This window comes from Silene latifolia, chromosome 11 (assembly GCF_048544455.1).
Source record: "Silene latifolia isolate original U9 population chromosome 11, ASM4854445v1, whole genome shotgun sequence".
NCBI lineage: Eukaryota > Viridiplantae > Streptophyta > Magnoliopsida > Caryophyllales > Caryophyllaceae > Silene > Silene latifolia.
In genome coordinates, this window is record NC_133536.1 from 64,177,941 (window position 1) to 64,199,056 (window position 21,116).

At 39.5% G+C, this 21,116-nt stretch overlaps 2 long non-coding RNA genes across 4 annotated transcripts; both read left to right on the forward strand.

Annotated features, from left to right (window-relative positions):
• The first annotated feature begins 4,757 nt into the window (after positions 1-4,757).
• LOC141614897 (uncharacterized) lies at positions 4,758-6,126 on the forward strand. 2 transcript variants are annotated; one of them, XR_012529449.1, is made up of 4 exons: positions 4,758-4,858; positions 4,951-5,175; positions 5,583-5,672; positions 6,086-6,126. It is a non-coding gene; the product is annotated as an uncharacterized LOC141614897 (long non-coding RNA). The 2 variants fall into 2 exon arrangements; XR_012529448.1 differs by lacking the exon at positions 6,086-6,126 and having other exon boundaries at positions 4,951-5,618.
• Positions 6,127-6,237: 111 nt separating this feature from the next.
• Positions 6,238-7,556, forward strand: LOC141614898 (uncharacterized). 2 transcript variants are annotated; one of them, XR_012529450.1, is made up of 3 exons: positions 6,238-6,309; positions 6,670-6,723; positions 6,853-7,289. It is a non-coding gene; the product is annotated as an uncharacterized LOC141614898 (long non-coding RNA). The 2 variants fall into 2 exon arrangements; XR_012529451.1 differs by lacking the exon at positions 6,238-6,309 and adding an exon at positions 7,296-7,556 and having other exon boundaries at positions 6,318-6,723; positions 6,853-7,175.
• The last annotated feature ends 13,560 nt before the right edge of the window (positions 7,557-21,116 follow it).

Genomic DNA, 21,116 nt, shown 5'->3' on the forward strand with positions numbered 1-21,116 from the left:
ATTTGTCGCTTTGTGGATGGCTCCCGAAGATAGAGATCTCCGCAAGTCGGTCAGTTGAAAGGGTTGTCTTAAGTTTATTTGCAAAAGACGGTTTGAGTTTGAATCGGCTCGGAAAACAATGTATTGTCTCCCAAGACGGTTTTGAAATTCAAAATTGTATGTTTTGAAAATCGAGTTTGAAATGTTTGAAGAGGTCTCGGGGACGGTGCATGGTCCTCGGGATCTCGAAAGTGTCTCGAGAAAAGGGTGTGTGCTTTCCTCGGGTTTTGAAAGAGCCATTGTCGGCGCGAAACGGGTTAAAGTCCGTGTCTAGACGCGGCGATTATAACGGCGTGAAAAGGTGATTTGAAATGGTTGTATAAAACCGAGTTTGAAAATTGTCATTACGATGGCCTAGAAAGGCGTGTTGAAATGGTTATAAAAACCGGGTTTGAAAATCGTCATTACGATGGCCTAGAAAGGCGTGTTGAAATGGTTATAAAAACCGGGTTTGAATATTGTCATTACGACGGCCTAGAAAGGCGTGTTGAAATGGTTATAAAAAACCAGGTTTGAAAATCGTCATTACGACGGCCTAGAAAGGCGTGCAACGGTCGGCGAAAGACCGAGGTTTGAAACGGCCATTATAACGGCGCAAAAGGTGTTTTTGAAAGTTTGAAAATGACACAGAAGGACTTATGATCAAGTAGCACAGAAGCACTCACAGTTTCATTATATTATGCATTATGCTGACACGGGTTTTGGCTTAGAAGGGTGGGTTACACACCAAGCAATCAAACCCCGATTTGCGAGAGGGATACCAATCCAAACAAAATGTGTAAGGAGGGTGCCCTAGCCTCGTGCTTGAAAGTGATGAAAGCTCTTTGACGAAACAGAAATGTGTAACGTCAATGGTATGCTTGACTCAATCGGGATTCGAAACGCGGGGATGAGAAAACTCACGCCGACGAGATGAGCCAATTGGTCGAAAAGGGTTAGGTTGTGGGCCCGGACAAGGAACCCGACCGTGACCGTAATATCAATTAATGCATTCCAACCAAGACCTCGTTCGAGTCTCACCATCTAGGGATCACAAAGACGTAAGTGTCCTAGTTTTCCCCAGCGGAGTCGCCAATCTGTGGACGTAGCCACCTGCAAGCCCAGCCGATCTGTGGACATACAACGGTCTTTTGAAAGCCACGCTCGGCGGCGTAAAAATGCTTTCGACCGGATCGTTTTAGATCGGTCGGTTTCGTCTCGGTAAGGGTCTCGAAACGATTAGAGATGTTCGGAGTCGCCACCAAGCATTTGTGGGATGCTTGGAACCCGTTCGAATCCACTTTATACCTCGGTCAAACAAAGAACAAAGCAGGGTTTGACATAGGTACTAAAGATGGGGAGTCGTCCCTCTTTAGCATCATATCTCTAGAATGACTCTCGTACGCCCTGGATAAGGTCGTCCACTATCCAAAGTTTCTGAGTAAGAGGTGAAGGTACGTATTGGGAAGCCCTTTAATCAGACACCCAATCCCGCTTGTGTGTAGCGACCTCTCTTGATCGATCTTGGTTGGTTGAATGCAAAAGTTGATAAAACGGTTTAAATGCATGAATGCGCATCCAATAATTTAAACCTAACATGTGAGAGCTTTCTAAGTCGGTTGATTTAGTCCAAGTATCAAGTATAAGATGTTGAGTTGGATTAATAGTTGATTTGCATGCAAGACGGAAATTAAACATCCATTTACCGAATTAGGTTTATGGTGCGTAACGTGATCCATTTGTCTTAGTAAAGCATTTTGCAAATATGATTTTGAATGAACAAATAGTCATATGATCCGTCCTATATCCGAGCTAACCGGAGTCGGGATCGTCCTAGACTAATGCTGGAAAGGGAACAGGCCCTGTACCAGACGGCTACATGAGGCGCGAGCCAGCCGGCGGTGTAAGGGGCCTCCCCTGGTTTTGAAAATGAGAATTGAAAGGCCTGTTTTAGGTGCGGGTCAACCTACGGTTATATGCCGTGTTCTGACCTTTTGAAAAACGTTTAGAAAACGTATTGAAAAATGGGTATTTGACCCGATTTGGTTTGAAAGAGTCGTTTAGACCGCATTTGTTGATTTGAGGAACGAGACTCGAATAATCATTATTATTTTGAGAATATTCGGTGTCGGGTTTGACTTGACAAGCTTGACATGGATAGTTTTGAAAATAATTATGAACTAATTGTTTTAAGTTCATTTGAATGTAATTAGTCGATACTCATCATCGTACCCGGGTTAAAATCCGGCATGGTATGTAGAACCAAGGATGACTTTGTGTTGGTGACTAATATGTTTATTTTGAAAATGTAAAGAAATGAAATAAAAGGCTTTAAAATACCTTTTAAATGTTATTAACCAAATATTATCACCGAAACACAGATTTAACCATCATGGTATGAGGAACCAAGGGTGAAAAATGTTTTATGGTTAAAACAAATAAAATAAAACAAAAAGGGTTTGAAAATATTTGAAATGGTAAAAACCGATTACAAATATGAAAATGGATTAAAGGGAAAAGACGAGAACAAACACGGTTGAGTTCTGACCTGGACACCCCATTTAGGCGTGGGCAAGTCGGCGAGCCAAGGGGCTTCTGTCTCAGGCCAAAAATCAGTTTTGGCTCGTTTATCCCATGTTTTGGATCGTATTATGCATGTTTTAGCATGTTGTAGTCATGAAACAAATAAAAGCATGATAAAAGAAGGATTTTTACACCCTCATACTTACATGTTTGGTTATGGCGAGTGACCGACGTAAATGTAACAACTCATTTGGTCGGAAAAAACTCGGTTTAAAACCGTTTTGGTAAGTAAAAAGAGCGTTTTAAGATTAGTGACGGTGTAGTGGTCGAAGTGGTCGGTCAAGTGATTTAATGCACGATGACGGTACCAAACAATGTGTAAGACTTGTATTTACGATCGGTAGGTCGTAAATACGCGTCGGATTGTGACTTAAGAAGTCGAGTCGAGAATTTTAAGGGAGAAAAGAGGGGGCGGACACTCGCGTAACTTCTCAAATGGGGGCATTTGAGGGGTATTTATAGGGAAATGAGTGGTTGTGTGAGTTTTGAGCGACGTGGCCACCTGGGCTGCTCAAAGAGGCGCGAGCCACGTCGCGGTTCTTCGAATTGTGCTGTCACTTTCACACAAGAGCAATCATGATTTGTTCTATCCTAGGATTTGTAGTCACATGTTTGGTACTTGACCATTCATGAATCCGGGAAATCTTAGTATAGAAGGCTTTGAATATTTTGTTTTTGGTGGTTGACTCGGTTTGACTCGTTGTTGGAGTCGGGATTTGAATTTTTGAGTCGGTTTTTGGTCCGGTGTCGGTTTTGACTCTAGTTAGTGTCATTGCGACTCCGTCGTCGTGCATTAAACACTCCAGGTATTTTTGAAATGTTTTGAGATGTTTTATTTTCGAAATCGTTTTAAGTTTTCCGATGTAAAGTTGTACACAAACTGTCGATCAAACGCCGCGATTCCAAAGCATGTTATAGTCCGATAATCATCGGGTGTTTGTTGGAGTCTCAGCAGATACTGGGTATCTGTACATGGAACATTGTATTTATCCGATGTGCATCTAAAGTGAAAATTATAGGCGGCAAAAATATTTGCCTCACCCCCATCACTTATAATTTCGACTACATACATTCTTCCCCAAATCCTCTCCCTCACTCTCACTCCCAAACCCTAACCCCCAAAACCCCGTACTCACTCTCCCTCCCTCCGGCTACCAACCCCGTACTCCCTCCTCGTCCACTACAAGAAATAACCGTTTTTGAGACCGCTCGTTTTTGAGTCTCAAAAAATATTCGTCGACTCAAAATTGAGACCGACAAAATATCGGTCTCAAAAAACCATTAAGAGTCTCAAAATTAATCACTCGTCTTATATTCTTCCTATTACTCTGACGACCGTCACACACCCAAAACCTAACTCTTATATACGAGATACGATGCTAGCTTCCACAACGACCTTATCACCACCACCAGCCACCCGTCACCGACAACCACCGTGTTATTGTCGACAGCCACCTCTTCACCGACGACCCATATCCATCTCGGCGGAATTCGTCAACCTTCCACTTCGCAATCTTTATTCAGGTATGTTTTTTAATTTCAATTATCTTTAAATTCATCGCAATTCATATGTTTTTTAGAGGAATTGTTTTCATTTGTCACTGATTTTGGGTTTTCTATGATGTTTGCGTTTTGGGATTCAATTATTTTTATCATGTTAGGGTACAATTAAGTAATTGGGTGAGGGTTTGCAATTAAATTTGATTTCAATTTAGAGATAATTCGTTTTCTATGAAGGGTATTCAGCTACCTCCCCATCCGGGGGAGAAAGATGATAAGATAATTGTTGTTTTTGCCAATGATCCTGAGTAGGAACATTACAAGGACAACAAATAGCTACCTCCCCATCTTTTGGCTGAGATTCGCCATTTTTTTGAAGACTGTATCCTTTCATTTTGCTTACCTTTTTGAAGTTTCTTAACTTACATGTCATTAAGTTTGAGCCATGAAATCCCTCTACCTTCTCTCTTTAGTAGTTCTTTTTCATGTCATTATATCGTCCTTATTTAACTTTGAAGGTCACATGAAGTTTGCACTGACGGATAATTGATTAATTTCTCATTAATATACGATAGTTTGATCGTTCAACGGTACTGCATCGTGTAGCTCTCTAATAGAAGCTCATTCTTGATAGTCGATACAGCCCACATTTCTTCTCCTTGACAATTTTCTCAGATAAGAAAAATGAGAGAAGGGAAGTTGTCGTTGATGAGTTTCTGCTTGCATTTGCTGCAGATCAAGCAATCCAACACTCTATGTATGTACTGACTCTCATCCAACATGCAATGTCAATATATATAGTTTTATACCATATGCAATCTAATAAGTGATGTCCTAAATGGCTTATAGTCTGCTGACAGGCAAGGCAAGCTGTCAAGCACTATCCCGAAAGCATTGGAAGGGGTCTTCTCGTGTTACATTTGAAGAAAAGCATCAGTTGAATTGTGTATTGCACTAAAGAGTTAGTTGGCATTCAACTGGGCAAGTTAGTTACAAAACAAGGCTTTCATAAGTGAGAATAAAGCAAATGAGTACACATTTATGGCAGCAAAGAGTAGTTACACACTTTTGCAGGTTTCTTACTCATACAAAGATGCTTCAGATTTTTGTCTTACCTCCTGCTCGGGTTTGTATAGAGCCAAGTCTTGACTGGTTATGTGACTCTAATGTTGTCATGGTATATAATTGGTCTAATGACTTTGGTTATTAAGTATATTTGCAGCGTATTTTTCCTGAATGATATATAGCTCTTTACATGTGGAGAGTTGGAGACTATTCCTATTGTTGTGGTTATAAAGATACAACTAGCCAAATATTTATTCATGTGAAGAAGGCATATAATGTCTTACACTTGATCTTTGAAGTCGTCACTGGCCATACGGATGTCCACAACGACTTGATTCCCCTTATAACAGATTAACCCCTGTGAGTGATATTCTTTTGAGGTTGAGCAAAGGTTGATTGTCTTTATAAAATTGCAGATTTGTGACATGGTGGCTGTGGCTCGTATTATTAAAGCAACTCTTGTGATTCCAGAAATCGATAAAAGATCATTTTGGCAAGACTCAGAGGTATCTCAGTTTTTGCATTATTATTCCATATTTATACTATGCCTCATTGAGTAATTTGGCTTGAGACAGGGCATGACTTTATCCGTCTGATGAGGCTTTTTTTCATAATATATGGCAGAAACCTTTCAGATGTTTCATTATGATTAGTTTTTCTGTGTCAATGAGATAACACCAAGCCTGATTGTTATGAGTAAAAAGATGATGATGCTTTGAGTAAAAAGAATGGATTATTTTCAGTTCATTTAACTAACCTCCTATGTTGTTCAAAACCCTCTTTCAAGCTATATCAAGTGTCATTTAGGTTGTTTAAATTTTGTTGTTTCGTGGTTTAATTGCCGAGGTTTTGATGTGTTCCATGAAATTGGCGGTTTTGAGAATAGTATTCTTATCAGTCTTCTTTTTTCCCTTTTCAGGAAGCTCTTGTTACCATATATGCATCCATCCAAATTCCTTTGTAGGTTTGTATGAACAAATCTCTCCACAATAGTTGGCAGCTAATAGCTTATCATAATATCTGTTTGTGAGTGGTTTGTCATATTGACATTGTGACCTTGTAAATTTGCAGTGTAATGCTAAAGCTTTGAGGATTCAGGCTTATCAGCGGAAACTCGTGGGTGGGATAAGGAGTTGATCAGATGTATGTTGATTTGTCCTCTTTATTGCGTTTGTTAAACGCTGATTGGATGACGGGATTGTCATTAATTGAACTATCGTCTATCAAAATCAATTTAACACGGTATAGTTAATGACATTTTTTGTATTTGGTTGGTTTAGTATGTTTTCTTTTCTGTTCATCTGAAGCTAATTTTTGGTGTGTATGTCACACACCTGCTGGCTGCTGCATCAGAATGTTGGTGCAGGTTCGTTGTACACTTGGTTTGCTTGCCTTATTAGTATCAGCACTAGGGGTACAATGTTGATACTGGTTCTTTAAGATTTTTTTTTTTAACATTGGTGTTTTAGTTATAGTCTTCTAAATGTTCCAACAATGTATCAGTCCCACCAGTCGCTCAAGCCACTTCGCTTGTTTGATGGCAGCAAATACTTACAGGTACTTATTACGATATGGGAACGTAATTATTTATTTATTCTTTTTCATTTTCACCTATAATTATAAAATATAGACAAACAATCAAACAGCTTGGTGATAATTTGTTGAATGCTCATGTCAATACTTCAGGCTGGTACCATATCAGAGCACCTTTTACAATGGCCCCTTCTACATGTGCCTTTCGTCATTGCTGATGCAACAACATTAATACAGGCAAGTGTTGTTTAAGTCTTTCCCCTTGAACTCTCATTAGTCTTTTTATTGAGTTTGCATTTTGATGTGACCATTGATTCACTAGTTTTTCTCATTTGGATGCGATAAGCTAAAATAGATGGAAAATCATCGTCATCATCATTAATGTTAAAAGTTAGCTCATTTTTGTCTAACTAACGATTTTGCAGTATAGATTAGGACATACGATGCTCCTCGACTTTTCTGCTCCTCACATTCAGGTGAGTGTATTGCTAGTAGTTGTGATACTTAAAATACAGTAATGTATGTGTCTCGTTAGTTATATAGGATCTTCTATGTTGATATTTTGTTTTCTCGTTGACTTTGTTGTGTTGAACCAGATTCTCTGGGTAATATGCCCAATGGGAGATGAGCAAATCTGAGGCTGCCAAGTAGTCTTGTCTCTTCGGCCTTGTTTTTTAAACAATTAGTCAGTTTACATATCAGTTTATATTTTTGTATAGGTTAGTCGTCTAAGTAAATTTGACACATTATGTAGATGAAATTTTTTTGTAATTGGCTTTGGATAACCGATTGATTGTATACAGATATTTTTTGTTGATTATGGAATCATTTTGCATTGTCATCATGTGTACGACTAATATGGGCAACATCGTAATATTTTTTTTTTTTATAAAAAATAATAGTTATAGACATCGGATTTTTGCAAAAAAATGATGTCCATTGATCAAATAGACATCGGTTTTCCTAAAAATCCGATGTCCATTGATCAAATAGACATCGGTTTTCCTAAAAATCCGATGTGCAAATTTTAATGGACATCGGTTTAAAATCCGATGTCTATTAATCCACAATGGACATGACCAAACTCTACATCGGTTGTGTATCCGATGTCCATATAGCGAAAAGTCCGATGTCCATCACAAGTTTTATAGTAGTGTACCATGTCGTCTATATAGACTTCCATGATATCACCTATTTGATCCTTGAACATCATGTTGACCAAGGGCTGGTGCATTGCCCCTGCATTCTTTAGGCCGAAGGGCATGGCTGTGTAACAGTATATGCCCCGGTCTGTAATTATTGCAGTACTTTCCTGGTCAGCAGGGTGCATCTTTATTTGATTGAATCCACTGGATGCATCCATGAATGTCAGCATCTCGTGCCCTGCCGTGGCATCTACCATGGCATCAATATGTGGCAGGGGAAACAGATCTTTAGGGCAGGCTTTGTTCAGGTCAGTGTAATCTACATAAACTCTCCATTTACCATTCCTTTTCTGCACAACCACCACGTTAGCTAACCATTCAGGGTACATTACTTCCCTGATCATTCCCATATTCAGAAGTTTTTCCACTTCTTCATTAATTATTGCATTTCTTTCAGGTGCAAATTTTCGTCTTTTCTGTTGCACAGGCTTAAAAGATTGATCAATGTTAAGTTTATGTGTAATTACGTCGACACTAATTCTAGTCATATCAAAATGAGACCAAGCAAACCAAGATGATTTATTTCTAAGAAATTTTACCAGTTCTGGCCTGACACAGCCTGAGGTGTCAGACCCTACTAGAACATACCTGTCAGGATACTGAGGGTCTAGGATTACCTGATCTGTTTCCATCCTGGATGGTGCCATATAAGTGCTCCTGACAGGGTACGGTAATTGTTATGCAAAGACTTGCCTGCCTTGGAAGGCTTCAGGGCCGCTGTATAGCATTCTTGGTCTGCTTTGTGTTCTCCTTTGATCGTGGCTATGCCCCAGTCTGCTGTTACCTTGATACATTGATGATAGGTTGATGGTACGGCTTTAACATTATGGATCCAGGGCCTGCCCTGGATTGCATTGTATGACGATAAGCAATCCAGGACTCTAAATTTCTCATAGGATGAGACTTCTTCAACATAAGTTGGAAGATGAATTTCTCCTAATGTGCTTCTGGTTTCTCCACTGAACCCTACCAAAACGCTGGATTTCTTGGTAATTTGATCTTCACCAATATTCATGGCTTTCAGTACATCAAGCATGATCAGGTTCACCGAGCTGCCTCCATCTACCAGGATCCTTCTCACTGTAGCGGTTCCAATCTGCATAGAAATTACCAGGCCATCATGATGAAAATCAGGAATATCTACCAGGTTACAATCACTGAAAGTGATTGTTGGGACATGATCCGGTTTGCAGGGCGATGTAGTCCTCGGCGTCCTGGCTATCTTTTTTGCTGCTGAACTGGTGAAGCCACAAATTTCTGAACCAACAGATTTGAATTTTACTTCATAGATTGGGGGGTGGAGGAGGAAGGTTGCGGTCCTGTTTTTCTCCTTGTTCTCTTTGGCCTGGTCTGTATTTCTGCCCTTCGTCCTGATCAGGTCCTTCAGATATCCAGATTTCAACAGGTAGGCCACTTCTTTTCTCAGGGTGAAGCAATCATCCATTGTATGTCCAATGTCCATGTGGAATTCGCACCACTTGGAGTTGTCTCTTCTAGGTTGGGATTTTCCACCTTCCTAGGCCATCTGACTACTGATCCCATGTTGTCAAGTCTCTGGATCAATCCTGCAATATCAACACTGAAGTTATGCTCAGAAATAGGCGGGAAAACTTTAGCCTTACCTTGATACTCATATGCCAGGTTGACTTCTGAATGGTCTGGCCTGAAATATGGAGTAGGTCTGTAATTGTTTCCTTTGTTGCTTTTCCTATTATTCTTTTCACAATCCTTTGATCCACTGGATGATCCGACTTTGTAGCTTTTGTCCTCTTCCAGCCTGATATATACAAGGGTCTTGGCCTGGACATCTTCGAATGTATGACAGGGATACTTAGTGAGTTCGTTGTACACGTCACTATGGGGTAGTAACCCTTTCCTGAATGCCTCCACCGTTGTTCCAACGTCACACCTGGGAATAGACACCTTCTCCTTGTTGAACCTAGTGAGGAATACCCTAAGAGTCTCCTCTGGCTTCTGTGTAACCCTGTAAAGATCACTGGACCGCTTCTCCAACTCTCTGCTGCTTGCAAATTGCTGGTTGAAGTTGTTGATCAGGTTGGCAAAAGAATGGATGCTCCCAGTTGGCAGGTTGATGTACCATTGTAGAGCAGGTCCGGTCATGGTTGTTCCAAATCCCTTACACATGCAGACTTGCCTGAATTTGCTGGGGATAGATGCAACTAACATTTTCGGTTTATAGAGAGCTACATGATTCTGTGGATCTGTGGTTCCATCATAAATCTTCATAGACGGAATCACCAATTTTTTAGGCATATCCACTTTTGCTATTTCGTCTATAAAAGGCGAATCAGCATAGCTATCAGGGGCAGCTTCCTCCAAGCTGGCAGGAACTCCTAGTATCTTTTCGAATTTTTAATTTAGCTTCTTGATTTTCTGGACTACTACCATCATGATGGCCGCTGCGGATTCATCAGGTTTCTCATTGTTATTATTTGGCTCACCATCGCCATCAACATTGATAAATTTAGAGCCACTTGGACTCCCAAAGCTGGAAAAATCAATGTTTTTGATAATTGATGCAAATGGTGTTCCTGGCTGGAATCTAAAGCCTGCTCCTTGAGTTTTTTCCAATTTTTGTTTCAGAGCTGACTCAAATTCTCTTAACTAAAGGATTTCAGCCTCAGTTTGGGCTACCTTGTCTTTCTATCTGTCCAACTCAGCTATTTGTTGGAGGTCTGTGTTCAATTGTTCTTCGATGGTAGGTTGGGCCATTTTTGTAGGTTATTTGGATTTTTGTAAGATACGAAAAAAGGATTTTAAAGAGCTAGATGCCCCACGATGGGCGCCAATTATTTTGTATGGATTTTGCGCAAAGTGAAATCAGGTCAGGGTAGGTCTATGCAGGGTTAACTAGCTCGAACTTATCTCTGACTATGTAGGGCAGGGTACGAAACTAGAAAAGTAAAGTAAGATAAATAAACAATAATAAGACAAGGAATTTGTACATGTAAAACCCTTAAATGGGAAAAAATCACGGGCACCAAGCCAGGAGAGGATTTCACTATAGTATTGAGTATTTAGCACAAATGATTATAAAATAGCTTGAATTTTGTATGGGAGTATTGCTAGAGTATTGTCTTGTGTCTTGCAAATAATCCCTAAGTGCTCCTTATATAATCCATGCTGAACGGCTGCTGGATCTCTTTCATCAATGCTGAATATTCCGCCTTAATTGCTCGGTTTAATGCGCATTATTGCTCCCTTAATTGTTGTCCTTTATTATCAAATCTTCTCCATTAATGCACTAATTATCATCCGTATATTGTCAATAATATAGTCATTGAATTGGTCAAATATTGTCCTTATATTTTGACCGTTGTCCTCTCCATGGCTGGCACCATTATTCTTTTTCCTTGGTGGCTTGACGTCCTGATACCCTGATGGTCAGGCCAGGATGGAATAGTATCCTGAAATATCTGCGGATTTCCAGGCCTAACAGCTGCCTTTTTGGTGATTAGTGCAATAATAGTATCTCGTTATGTTATCTTATTTAAGCTGTCAGTCATTAGTTTTCGTCTTGATGTTTTATTTTCGTAAGTGCTTTAATTTCTCTTTTATATTAGTCATTAATGTGTGTTCAATTATGTTTCAAATTCTACTTTAAGATATCTTTTGGTATGATCGCAATATTTTCTCAATTATTAAGTTCTTAAGTACTTCATGTAATACTACGGTTTTCTATGTCTTTGGGTACTCCATCGAGTGGGGCTTACTCTGTCGAGTAAGTATGTTTGGTTTACAAAACAGTGTTCTGCTGATGGGTACTCGATCGAGCAAGTCGGGGACTCGATCGAGTAAGGGTCACTCGATCGAGTAAGTTACTTACTCGATCGAGTAAGTTACTTACTCGATCGAGTAAGTGTGTTTTTACGAGTTGTTTTTGACGGGTTTTGATAGCAACGTGAGAAATATATATAATCTTCATCCGTCAGTTTCTTTTCATTTTTACACTTTTCTCAACTTCACAAAGATGAAACAAAGTTACGTTGCTTCTCTCTCTCTCTCTCTTTCTCTCTCTCTCATTGCTATCAAATCCTAAGGGCTAGAGTCGTCGGATCGTTGTGTTCTTTACGCCGTTGAGACCGTCGTATTGTGGGTAAGATCCTAGTATAGTTTTTATACCTTTTCGTTGATTTTGTTTAAAACCCTAATTGGGTAAATTGGGGGTTTTGGGAGTATTTTGTTTATTAGATAGTGATTGTATGATTGTATGTTTGATAGGAAGTGATTTCATTGAAGAACGATTTTGATTAGTTGATTGTGACGATCTTGGTGATTGATTTTCCAGGTAGGGTTTTCCTACTCAGTTATTGTATAAATGGTTATAAGGTGGTTGTTTGGTTGATTGGCATGATGATAATATCGTAATTGATATTGGCATTGTTTTGAATTGATATTGTGATTTGTTGTTGTTGATTGTCTGTGGTTCGCGAGGTGCGCCCTCGGCTGAGTGGAGTCAGTTGCGAGAGTGGTTTCACGCCCTTGATTCGCCCTCTGTGGAACCCGCCACAGAAGGGGATGTGTACATTAAGGAACATGGGTTATTCGCTCGATGGAGATGAGCGGGGCTTAGGTGGTAACGGCTGCCGTCCCCCACTGGCGGTGAGGAATATATGTTGCGATGGATATTCTGGCCGGACTACACACTTTAGTGTGTAGTCATATGATTGGTGATGTGACGGTGTTGGATATTGTGATTGTGTATCTGTTGTTATTTATCTTATATTGTTTATGCAGTAACTGACCCTGTTTAAATGTTTTAAAAACTGTGGTGATCCATTCGCGGGTGGTGAGCAGTTGTCTAGCAGGTATAATATGGATGCGCGCGGGATTAGCTGGGGATGGAGTTGCCACGAGTCTGATAGTAGTCTTCCGCTGTGTTGTCATAATACTTTTGTTACTTTAGTTGTAGTTTGGTTTTAAAACGGTTGTACTTTGCTTTAAAGTTGGTTTTGTTATGTAATCACTTAAACTTATCTATTAAAGTACGTCCTTTTATGGTCTATTTGATATACATTGCCTCGGGTAACCGAGATGGTAGCATTCTCATGCATTAGGTGGTCCTGGTAAGGCACTTGGTTTATGGGGTTGTTACAAAGTGGTATCAGAGCGACGATTCTGGAGCCTGTAACTAATGAACCCAATGAACATAGAGAGTCAAATTAAAATGAACCCGGGTAGGAGTTGTTAGGAGCTAATGCAAAGACTTGGGAGACGTCCTAAAGTCGCGAACTCGCCCTACAACTTTGAACCGATCACTATGGGGTGTCATGAGGATCGCTATGTGTTTACTATTGTTCTTATGCATATGTTGGGTGAATATATTGGATGAATATGTTGGGTGAAAAGGTTGGATGGATATGTTGGATGAATATGTTGAACGAATATGGTGGATGAATATGTGGTATGATGGATGAATTGATGGAAAAATAAAAAGATGAATAATCGTTGCATGATAATATGATTATGATTAAGCATGTTATATGATGGAAGTGATTTTAAAATGTTGTTATGCTAGTAACATGTGAATAGGGGACTGGATGTATATTTGTGATTTTGTTTACGTAAAGTTATAGAATAAAAAAAAAACATGCGGGTAATACATGATTGGTAAGTTGAATAATATATGTGCATGATGGATGTTGTTGCTTGGCTTTTGAAGATAGTAACATGTGGTTAGGGATACTGGTTTTATGCGCATTGAGTTGTTTTTGTTTACTTTGTTGTTATTTAAGCTGTTTGGAAGTAAAAATCAAATAGTTATGTTGTCCGATTACAGCGAAGTTGTCTTTAAACTGTTATAACTTGAGATTTGTATATGATTTTAATGTGATTCCAATTGGAGGTGATAGATTGTTCTTTTGTGATTCTAACGATAGGTCACACGCCCAAAATGACCAAGAAACGAGTGAGATATGACCGTTTTACGAAAATTGGATAGTGCTGAGAATGGCGTAGGGTACTCGATCGGGTGGCCCTTATTCGATCGAGTGCACCTATTGTTACTCGATCGAGTAACCCTTACTCAATCGAGTAGCCCTAGTAATTTCTTATACGTGCTTCTGACCTTCATCTACTCGATCAAGTAGGCTATACTCGATCTAGTGACCCCTGTTTTGGGTCATAGGCTCATCTTTTGACTTCGTCGCATATTATGTTTAATTCAAAGGTGTTATTTTGCTTCTTTATGCATTGTTTTACATATGTGTTGGTCCTGATGCGTAAGTTACCCAATCCTATGATGTAAGGAGTGGCACCTTATGTTGGGTATGAGTCCGGTGGGGAGGACATGAGTTATATGTGGTTGTGATAGATAGTGGAAAAAGAAAAGGAAGATTGGTAAGGCTTATTGTGGCAAGGTGCAAGTTTTGTTAGACGTGGTGAGTGATATAATTGCAAATTTGAGTAATGTAAAGGTAAGTGTAAATGAGCAAGGAGTGATGTAAGTTTATGTAACGTGAGAATGAAAAGATTGAAATGAGGGATGCAAATAGTGGCAAATTGGGATGTGTAAGGATTTCTGGAGGGAGATGGTTATGATTGTGTTGGTTAAGGTTATAATTGATGGAAGGTCGTTGTAGAGGGATGGAGAAGAGTTGTATATAGTGAACTTAGATGGAGACATGTCGCGACGTGGATTTGTAGATAATGAGTGAGTTTGGGGAAATTGGTTTATCAAGAGGTGAAACTAGTGTGTGATTTTCTAAGGCAATTAACGGTATGAAATGAGTTTTGAAAAAAAAAAAAAAAAAAAAACTTGGAGAGTAAACTTTGCTTGTGTGGACTGATTGGTGACAAGTGTGAGTGATAGCATGATGACAGAAGATCCATGGTAAGAAAGAGTGAGATGGTACTGATATGAAATAATGGAATTTGAATTTTGGAGCAACGAAAAGGTAACTGGATTACTAGAGAGTTAGGTACAAGGAGTAAGGAGATGAGCTATTAATTGGTAATGTTGAGTGTAAATGGAAAAGAAAGATAAAAGTAAGCTGAGAAAAATGTCGACCGGAGTTAAGGAACATGAAAGTAAGGAATCATGGAATGTGCGATAGCATCATGAAAGGGTGTGAGTTAATGGTTATATAGGGGTTTTCGGGACAGCATGTTAGCCATGAGTTTCGAGGAATTAAGGAGAGTAAAAGTTTGTAAAGTATTGACACGATATGATATTTTTGGTGGGGAGTTAGGTGACGATACAATTACGGACATAATTGGAATGAATGTTCAGGTAAATGTTGTTGATGGATTTGATGTTCGTTATTTGGGATGTTAACCGAAGATGGGAAAGAATCCGTGATATTTAGAGATGAGTGTAAGAGGGTTGACGTACGAACAGTGGTAGTGTTGAGGTGTTGTCACTAGTGGTTAAGGGTGATGATAAATAGGAAAGATAGCCATTGTAAAGAGGTTGATTTTGTGGAGACCGGATTGATATGTATGGTTGTGAGAGAGTATAAGATATGGTTATAGGAGACGGGTGCTAGTAGTTGAGTATTAGCGGTATGGTTATATATTTGGCAAGAGGTGATGGTTATGCGAATGGGAGAAGGTGTTATGAGGGGCATACGAGTTGAGCTCAGGCAAGAGGTAACCTTTATCAGATGGTAACTTACGTGATCAGGATTGACTAGTTTGTTGTGATTACTGATACGTGCATTTTATATAGTCTTTTTAGCCTATTTTATGCACGTATTTCTGTGTTTTTATCATAGTTTTATGCTACGAAATGCCCCGAACATACTACTTTGGGTTATTTTGTCTTATTTGCAGGAATGGATCATAAAGTAGTAGAATCAAGCCGTTTACCGTCTGTTTTGCATGCATTTGGAGAAAGAGTAGATTTGGAGCGGGAAATATTACTGTCTTGGGATGCGTGAAGGTGTTTCGGGAGCTAAAAGGACAAGTCAAAGTCAAACTAACGTGAATTATGAGCTGCTGAAGTCAAGATCCACTCGATCGAGTGCTTTTCTAGTCGATCGAGTGGTTTAGGATTCAATAATCAGTCGATCGAGTAATTTATTCATTCGATCGACTAGTTCTTTTTATGCCTTTACTCGATCGAGTGATCTAGTTGGTCGATCGAGCAGTTTCTGGCTGGGTTTGCTCGATCGAGTGGTTTTAATCCACTCGATCGAGTGGATTTCGCTGATGGGCTGGGCTTTTTACTTAATTTCCGTCATTAGGTTTATCTTTACTCCTATTTTCTTATAAATAGGAGTTAGGACGTCATTAGTAGGCATCCAGTTATCACGTTACTTCTCTTCTATCACTTTTACTGTTACTTGTTACTTCCTTATTTCCGGATCATTAAATTCAGTAATTCCTTCTTCCCTTTTCTTTCTTTAATTTAATTTAATGCTTTCTTCTTCTTTATTTCTCGTTTCCCCTTTTATCATGTCTAGCTAGTTCCGTAGTATGTTAGGATTAGGGAAGCCGTGGTAGCATGTTTTAATTGACTTGAATAGATTAGTCTTGCGATAAGAATTGTATTAGGCAATTTAATTGTTATCAGGTCGAATGAATGCATGCAGGAGACCAATAAATCTAGTTAACCCCGACCTGGATCGAAAGATTGGAAGGGAAGGCTTGCTTAGTTACAATAGGGTATTGTAGTGAGGGCGAAAGCTAAGCTATTTACGCTCTAGGGCGGTTTAAGGACCGAAAGGTGACGACCATAGCTCTTCTTATCAATAGTCTAATCGCCTCAGTATTCCCGATAGTATAGCTGCCACGGTGGACCGACTCCTAGCATATTTCCCTTCTCTTTCTGTTAATTTCTTATATTCATTTCTCTCTCGCCTATTAGTATAGTTCAACAATCAATTCAACCCCCATTTCTGTGACACCCTGACAGACCGAATTAAACAGATAGATAGCAACTTAGCCTCCCTGTGGAGATCGACCCTACTTACCGCTGACTTCTGTTAGTAGTAATTTAGGTATTTTATTTTTGGTACGAAACGACAGTATCAAATTTTGGCGCCGTTGCCGGGGAGGCGACGCTTTTTATCTATTTTATTTTGTTTGTCTTTTCGCCTCAAGGGAAGACTAAGTACCTTGAGGCCGTTCTTATCTTTTTCTTTAGTGTTGTTTTGATAGGCCTACAGGTTTATTAGACAAAGCACGAGGGAGATTATCGAAGGGAAGGCTTGAGTACCTTTGATCCCTCTTGCCAAGATGACATCGTCTCCGACTAATTGCTCGTTTGAAGCCCAAGCCGAAAAACCCGCTAGTTGGGAAAGGAAGAAATCTTGGGGATGTGGTACCGTTGAGCACAATGCAGCCGTAGTTGTGCCGCCACATCCACCCTATCAATGGCCACCGCAACAAGATCCTCCCGATATACAAGAAGAAGAATTTGCGGAGCTGAAATCTTTATTGGAGACACTTGCATCTCAAATGCAAGCTCAGCAAGATTATGATAGACAATTCTACTCGCGACTTGATGAGCTCGAGTCTGTAGTTGCTCAGTTAGCAGCTGAGATGGAGATAGAAGAGATCGCGGAGCTGACATATTCAATGGGAACGCTTATATCACAAATGCAAGAGAGCAATAAAAATATGGACGCTCGATTCCTTAAGCTCGAAACCGACATTGCTCGGTTAGCGGTGAGATGCAAGAAGAAGAGGTATACCTTCTTTGAGCGCGGGTTTTCCCTTGAGGAAACCGTGTTGCCCAATCCGAGGATGACTTTTATGACTCGACGACGAGTTTCTATCATATTTCACTAGCTTACGCGAAGATTTCAGCCCAGACAGAGGAATCACTCGATCGAGTGACTAATATTAGTCGATCGAGTGATTTTCCAGAAGAAAGTGCTCGATCGAGTGATATTTCCACTCGATCGAGTGGAATTCAGGAGGAAGTTGGTCGATCGAGTGATTATTCTGCTCGATCGACTGATTTGGCCATTGGGAGCTTTGATTCGTCATATGGGTTTGATTTAGATGACGATTTTGATGATGATAATGGATACGGTGAGTCCCCCTTATGCAAAGCCGAGTCGGACACACTTGAAGTCGAGATTTATGGGTGAATTCCACCGAGGGCTTATTTAAAGGACAGTGAGCGGTAATTGCTCCTAGCACGGAAGAGGTAATAAACTCTTTTATCTACGATTCCGTCATTAAGAGCGACCAACCTGAGGTAGTAAACGATAATCTTATTATTGTTTGTTTTAATAGCATATTGCCTCGTTTGATTCATGCTTCTTCCTTTAATACTATACCCCCTCTCATGTGGACGTTTAAACTAACGATTTTTCACCGTCCTCATCATTTCAAAATTGCTAATCTGAATCGGGACCCTAATATATTGATAATTGCTCCCGCGCTCCTTTATTTTGTGGATAAATTTAGGAGCGCTCATAGGAAATTTGTACGACTTAAAAAGTTAAACATTTTTATTTCCTATTTTGCTATTCCACTTTGGTGCTACTTATGCTTTTTTGTAGCACATGCGCAGGTTTATGATTTAATGCTGCGCGCTTTGAGCTATTTTGATTATGACTATTAGAGAGGCTCGAAGAAAAGAAGGTCGAGCTGGGACCTGACTGAAGCTAGCGCTACCCGAGAGGCAACCCGGCAATTTTATTATGCATTTTATTTCATTTAAGTTGTAATAAATGGTTTTTATACCATAGACGGTCTCAGTTAAGCTTGTTTTTGTTAGTTGCGGGTTGTTTTTATTGCGTTTTGCAGGTACACGCTGAGATCCACTCGATCGAGTAGTTTTTCTACTCGATCGAGCACTGTTGCTGATAAATCCACTCGATCGAGTAGTTTTTCTACTCGATCGAGCAACTGCAAAAAGAGAACTACTCGATCGACTGTTTTTCCTCTTGATCGAGCAGTTTTGAATGCCCATTTCACTCGATCGACTACTGTTCAACTGCCATCGAGTGTTTTTGACTTGGATTAGCTTCCTGAGACGGTTTTACGGACCTTTAGCAACCTCCCATGTTCATGGTCGGTTTGGGGAGGCCCCTGTATTCGCGCATCTTGTGAGTTTTCCGCATTTACTCTCTTTCCCCTTCAGTTTGCATTTCCTTTCCATGTTTTGGTACAATTGGGGCATTGTACGGTTTGGTTTGGGGAGGTTTTGCATCCATATCTGTGTCTGCATATTGTTTTTATTGCATTTCTGTTATCACGTTTAATTTTCTGTTTGCATTGTTATTTACTTCATAAAAATTAAAAAAAATTCCATAAAAATTGAAAAATTGTTAAAATTCAAAAAAAAAATCACGTTTATTTTAGCATGTAGGTTGAGTCGGAACGGTCGATTTCCATGATGAAATTGCACTATATTTGTCTCTTTGCTTAAGCCTTGCATTAGACTGTTATTCTTTTTAGCTTTGTCTTATTGCATATCTACGAGTTTATGTTAAAATTTAGCTGAACGAATAGACTTGACCTGAAATTTTGGCAACCTACTTATATATTCTAAGGAATTAGAGCCGTATAAACTGGTGTCATTTGTGACCGGTTTCATGTAGGATTGTGAGTAGTTACTCCTTGCATAGCATGTATCATCAATTTGCACAAATATGAAATTCAATTGCTTTTTGCCGTCATACATTCGGGTTAGTGGTTGGTGTCACATGCAGGGAGGTGCTTACAATTTCCCCTTCTTTCATTTTTACCCATTTAACTCCACATTAGCCAAATTTGCCTGTTGACCCTTAGCTACATTCCAAATTTAGCCTGCCTTGTCAAGCTAGTTTAGATTGTTCTGCGGTATATTGTCTATTGTATCAAGTTTGGCTTATATCTATTGTTTTGGAGTTGGTATTTATGAAGAAAAGAAGGAAAATAGAAAAAAAAGAGAGTTGAAAAAACGTGAAAAGGAGGAAAAAAAGAAAGTTGAAAGAAAGTTGAGAAAAAAGAAGAAGAAAGAGAAACCGAAAAAAAAGAAAAATAGAAAAAGAAAGAAAAAGAAAAAAAAGATGTTGTTTGTTAGACGGTTTCGCTCCTATGCTTTATTTATATCTTTTGAGGAGTTAGTTCAGTTTGGTTTGGTGAGATTTTATGCCAAATGAAGGGCATTGTGCTTAATTCATAATTGAGTTGGAAATGGATATGTTTCATATGGTTCTGTTTAGGTACTAGCTTGATCACCTATACCTCCACATTCTCATAAATGTTTTGCCTTTTCTTACCCATTGCCTCACTTTACCATATTTTTGTAAGCCCTCGGCTGTGACAGGACCTTGTTTGGTTGGAATGTGTGTACGGTAGCTAGAATTGTCTATCATATTAGTTGCATGCATGTTTATGTGGGTCGTAGTCTAGGTGAGTGGCTATTCTTCCTTCTCTCTTTTACATATATATGTTCACCCTTTGCTTCATGAGAGAAGAGTGACCCGTGAGAGTCCATTGTTAAAGGTCTTGCAAGGTCGACGGTTCAGCTTTATTATAAACATCTTATAACTCGTTTGCATTTGACTGTCTTGCTATAAGTGTTAGTTTGTTTGCATTTAATTGGCTTAAGTGGGCATTTGTAGCTAGCTCTGAGTTATCTTTTCCGTTCCATTAGTTGCATTTTAGTTTACTCGAGGACGAGTAAAGGTTTGGTTTGGGGAGATTTGATACGTGCATTTTATATAGTCTTTTTAGCCTATTTTATGCACGTATTTCTGTGTTTTTATCATAGTTTTATGCTACGAAATGCCCCGAACATACTACTTTGGGTCATTTTGTCTTATTTGCAGGAATGGATCATAAAGTAGTAGAATCAAGCCGTTTACCGTCTGTTTTGCATGCATTTGGAGAAAGAGTAGATTTGGAGTGGGAAATATTACTGTCTTGGGATGCGTGAAGGTGTTTCGGGAGCTAAAAGGACAAGTCAAAGTCAAACTAACGTGAATTATGAGCTGCTGAAGTCAAGATCCACTCGATCGAGTTCTTTTCTAGTCGATCGAGTGGTTTAGGATTCAATAATCAGTCGATCGAGTAATTTATTCATTCGATCGACCAGTTCTTTTTATGCCTTTACTCGATCGAGTGATCTAGTTGGTCGATCGAGCAGTTTCTGGCTGGGTTTGCTCGATCGAGTGGTTTTAATCCACTCGATCGAGTGGATTTCGCTGATGGGCTGGGCTTTTTACTTAATTTCCGTCATTAGGTTTATCTTTACTCCTATTTTCTTATAAATAGGAGTTAGGACGTCATTAGTAGGCATCCAGT